This window comes from Gossypium hirsutum, chromosome A07 (genome assembly GCF_007990345.1).
Source record: "Gossypium hirsutum isolate 1008001.06 chromosome A07, Gossypium_hirsutum_v2.1, whole genome shotgun sequence".
Taxonomy (NCBI): domain Eukaryota; kingdom Viridiplantae; phylum Streptophyta; class Magnoliopsida; order Malvales; family Malvaceae; genus Gossypium; species Gossypium hirsutum.
The window spans coordinates 17,075,116-17,080,447 of NC_053430.1; the positions used below are offsets into that span (position 1 = coordinate 17,075,116).

The 5,332-nt window shown below is 30.2% G+C and overlaps 1 long non-coding RNA gene across 1 annotated transcript; it reads left to right on the top strand.

Moving 5' to 3' along the window:
• Nucleotides 1-207: 207 nt before the first annotated feature.
• Nucleotides 208-2,943, top strand: LOC121232177 (uncharacterized). The gene is made up of 2 exons (XR_005930417.1): nucleotides 208-724; nucleotides 2,276-2,943. It is a non-coding gene; the product is annotated as an uncharacterized lncRNA (long non-coding RNA).
• The last annotated feature ends 2,389 nt before the right edge of the window (nucleotides 2,944-5,332 follow it).

A 5,332-nucleotide genomic window follows, 5' to 3' on the forward strand; every position in this document is an offset into this window, starting at 1 on the left:
ATCATTCAATTACCCAATAATTCAAATCATAAATAAATATGAAGGATAATATTATTATAAAGTTAGGAAAATTATTTGGTGTTGTGTTAGTAGAGTTTAAAATTTTCACTAAATAGAATGAGTTACTGTCATATGTTTTAAAAAATATTAAAATAAATTAAAACAATTATGTGTCATACACTAAATTTTGTTTATGGAGTTAAAAAAGCTCCAATGACAATCAACAAAATACCAACCTATAAAGTTAATCTTCATACAAACACTTTTAAAATGTCCCAATCAGTTCCTCGCCACACCATCACAATAGAATAGAATAGAGGGCTTTACTTAGACCAAAGTTTTGGGTTACTGCGTAATCTTCAATATCTGATTTAGTGGGCTGATCATTTCATGTTTTTGATTATTGTCCATTTAAAAAGTGCTTACTAAACATCTGTATATGATTTTTTTTTACTCGTAATTTTAAGACTCTTTACATTAAGAATAGATTGTCAGGTTGCATTCGGATGTTGCAACGGCATCAGGCTGCTACCTCGCCTTTTTCTCTAGTTCGGGATATTAAGCAATTTTGTGCTCGAACTATGCAGGTGGAAATTCGCCAAATACCTCGGGAAGCAAATCAGATAGCGAATATGATGGCTAAGTTAGCCGGAAACGGACAGCATGAGTTGCTTGTTTATAATTCGGCGCCGCTGGCGGTGTTGCATTTGTTGGGGTCTCCAAGGTCTGATTCTGATTCTAGTAGATAATTGATGTTTTCATAGGGCCTGTACCCTCTCTTCCAATTAAAAAAAAAAAACTAATACATCTTTAGACACTAAATTGAATGATCTAAACAGAGATAGATAATCTAAGTTTTTAAACGCTTGGATTAGAATCATGACCCTTGAATATATCTTGGATTTATATTTAATTATGGTCGAATTTTGTTCTTGAGCAAATATCTCAGTCCACCAGACGATTTGAACCTTTTAAACTTATCTTTGTGAGGAAAAAAAGAAGGAATCTTTTTCGAAGAACCATATTCGGAGAAAGATCAATAGTTGTAGTGCTCGTGTATTGCCGCAAGGGGAAGGAAGTTTTTATAAAGTTTATTTTATAGGTCATCCTTATTTATTTTGTTTTACTTTTTACTCCCAATTACTTTTTGTAAGGAGTTGGAAGGTGTTATCAATTATTTTTTGTGGCAAAAAGCTTATAATAGGCGAGGGATTCATTGGTGCAAATGATCGGATATTTGTAAGTTGAAAGAAAATGGTGGCATGGGTTTCTACGATTTGGGTAAATTCAGTATTGCCCTCTTAGCCAAACAGGGATGGAGATTAATGTCAAATATGCAGACGTTGGTAGCTTGTGTTTAAATGTCTAAGTATTACTCATCTAGTGATTTTCTTAATTCATAATTAGGTATTTACCCCTTTTATACTTGGAAAACTATTTGGAAGTCAAAGGCTTTGTTGGAATTGGGGCTCCATTGGAAGGTAGGATAGGGGCAAAATATCTCCATTTGGATGGACAATTGGCTTCCAGGATCGACTGATTGCAAAATATGAGATACGGAGGTTGGTGGTAGTGTTTTCATGGTGTTTGATCTTATTGATCATGAAAATAGGATTTGGAAAGCATATATCATCAATTATCTGCTTAGAAATATTGATGTGGAGAGACTTTTAAGTGTTCTACTTGTAAGATCAGTTCAGAATGATATATTAATTTGGAAGGTTAAAAATGCTGACGAATATACTGTGCGTAGTGGTTACAAGCTCTTACTCGACATTTCTATACCCCTAATAACTATTGAATATAAGTTTCTTTACAAAAAATTATGGCAAATACAAGTTCCTAGCAAAATTAAAATTACAAATCAGAGGTTCTTTCAAAATTTTGTGCTCACTTTTGAGAACTTGTACAGTAAGAGGATTGTAGCTTCACCAATTTGCCCATGTTGTAGGATAGGTCAAGAATCAACGTTACATGCTATATTTGAGTGTGAAATAGCCAGATAGGTATGACAACTTTTGGGAATTTCTTGGCCTACATTGAACAATATAGTCAAATTTAGGGATCTAATGGTCCATATTTTTACTAATGCTCATGATGAAGTTTGGTGTACGATTGTGGTAACTTTTTAGAGTATATGGTATTCTCATAACAAATTGTTTCTTGAGAATCAACGAATTATTGTTACTAATGTTTTAAATAGAATAAAGTCTTTTGTAAGGGAATTAAAAATGCTAGATGGTAACATACCTTTCTAATCTTGTCGGTTGCATAGGCGTTGGTCTCCCCCTCAACTTCGTTTGATAAAGTTAGCTTTGACGTGGGGTTTAAAGACAATTTAAAACAATCAAGATCATGTATCATTATTGGGAACAGTGATGGTTTAATATTAGGGTCAACAACACCGGTGAACAAGAATATACCTGAAGCTTTTTCAACTAAAGTCCTCACTTGCGTCTAGGCCATTCAGTTCGCTGAAGACATGGGTTTCCAATCGGGGAGATTGAAGGAGATGCACACATGATTATTAGGAGACTCATAAATGCCCAGACAGACTGATCAGTTATCGGCACTTATATTGTTGATGGGAAGCAAGTTGCGGCTTGTTTTGGTGCTTTTCGGTTTAGATTTTGCAGCAAGAACATCAACCTTGTGGCGCATCAGCAGGCCACCAAAGGCTTTGATTTTAACGAGAATAGATATTGGGTGGAGGAGCTAGGGGAATTTGACTAGGTTGCAGCAAAAAACGATCGCTAGTGGGTTGTAGTTCTTGAGGTGATTTTCTCTCTTTTCAATAAAGGCCAGTTTTTATTAAAAAAACAATAATATACAATTATATTTGATTCCTCTAAATATTTTAAATTAAGTCTTAGTTAAAAGATTAATCCAATGCAATAAATTTTGTAATACTTTTAATTTTATATTTTATTGTTTTTAGCTTAATTTTTTTTCATTTTTATTTAATCAAATGGATATATTTACATTATTTATTTTATTAGCAATATTTTTCATTCTTTGCCCATAATGAAAAATAAAATAAACTATAATAATATTTACAAAAAATTGGAAATTAATTATTTTACTTCTTCTAAATTAATATAATATTATGTTTTTATTTTATAATATTAAACAATTTTATGAGTATTTCAATTATTTTATTAATTTTGTTATAATTTCTTAGAAATCAAAACTTTAATACTTATACTTTTTTATATATATTTAACTAACAAACATACTTTATAAAAAATTGATAGAGAAATGCAAGATCTAGACCAATAAACAAAAATAAAAAATAAAAAATAAAAAAAGAATTTAAGTGATGGAATAAAAATTTCAAAAGAAAAAGAAAATAGAAAAGAAAGAAAGGGCTTAGAGCTGTATTAATTCACGACAAAATACAATTCTGGCATTAAATTAAATAAATCCTAAGTCAAATTTGAAGAATATAAAATAAAAAAGAATTAAATAAAAAATAAATAAAATTGTCTTCGGGAGGCTTGCTCTCAAAAACACCAATGATCTGATAAATTTTTCGTATGAAATCTGTTAAGAGAAGAACTTTTAGAAAGATCAATAATTGAGCTTTGAAGATTGGAAACTTTGCAAAACTAAAAAGATTTGAAAGTAGCAAGTATTAAAAGGAAAACAAGAGTTGAATCACTCAATCCCTTAAAACACTTATTGTCTCTCACAAAAAAAAAACAATCATCAAAAATATATTTTATTCCATGAATAAAAAATAGGCTGAAAATACAAGTAATTAAAGTGAAAAATAACTCTAAATTAATTCTTAAGTAAATATTTCAAAATCACTTAAAATCCAATAAAAAAAATACAAATATCACCTATGACTTGTTCCAACCAATGAGGTTGAATATAAATAGATTTGTTGCAGGCCAATTTTGGCCTACCACAAATTAAACCCATTTATAACAAAAAAAAATCACCTAACTTACCCAAACTTCAATCAGTCCACATCCATCTAAATTAACCCAACTAGCCAAACCCAAAATTAAAAAAAATATAAAAATCCCTAGCCCAATAATATAGCCCAAATTAGAAAGAAAAAAAAGAAGAGAAAACCTAACCCTAGCCTCAACTTTCAGTGCCACTTGCCTCTGACAACCCCACCAGTTACTTCCATACATTGCAAAAAGTAAAGCACACAAGCAAGACAAAAAAAAGAAGAAGCAAAAGTAGTAATAAAAAAACTTGTAAAATGACTATAAAAAGCCAAGCAAAATATTGTAAAAAAGGGGGAGGATTTTTTTAGTTTTGATTTCCTTTGGCTGTTGTTCTGTTTTGAAAAATAGAAAAAGACTGTTAGACAAATGTATTGAAAATCAAAAAGCAAAACAATAGAAGAAAAAATGTGGATTTTAATCTCTATTTCTCTTATTCCTTTAGTTTATTTCTTTCCTTTTTTTGTTTTCTTTCGATTCAATCTCATAGTTTTTCATTATAAATCGTTTTTAAATAAAAAGAAAAAATAAAAATTTACCTGGATCTTGGTGGCCCTGACCACTTTCGACGGTGGTAGCCCCGGCGGCTTCAAAGAGCCACAATGACGGCGGCAAAAATGGGTTTAGAAACCTTAACCGAAAAAGGGGAAAGGAGGTGAGGTGTTCTTTGTTTGCTTAAACAAAAATGAAGTAAAGAATAAAAAATAAAAAAAAATAACAAAGGTGAAATGGCGTCACAAATACTAGGCCAAGCATGTTTCTGCTTTTGGGACAAATTGTGTAAATGGTCTCTCCTCCTTTCTGGTCCTTTCAAATCAGCTCATTGTTACTTTAAATTCCGCCCAAAATATTATTTTAATTACATTTTAGTACTGGTTGGAGTGGCACCGTTTTGATGGTATGGGAATATTCCCAATTCGGTCCTCCACTTTTGCGCGTATTTCATTTCAGTCTCTTTTTTTTGTTTGTTTATTCATCTGTTTGTTACATTATATCCCTCACATATATATTAAGGACTTTAATGCTTACTTTCTAAATATTTGCTGTTCTTATTATCTTCATTTAAATATTTATTATTTTATTGCTGTTCTTATTATCTTCATTTAAATATTTATTATTTTATCATTTTCACGCTGCTAATATTTATTTATTTGTCTATCCATCTATTATTTATTTCCTTTTATATATTTCCCCATATTTCCCTTTCATTATTTTCCTTTTACTTTACTATTATTGTTATCATATTATTAAATTAATTAACTTTGCATTATTATTACTATTACTATTATATTTCTTTTATATTTATTTATCTATTCCTTTTGTTTACATACATTTATTTTACTTTGTTTTACCATTTATTTATATCCCTT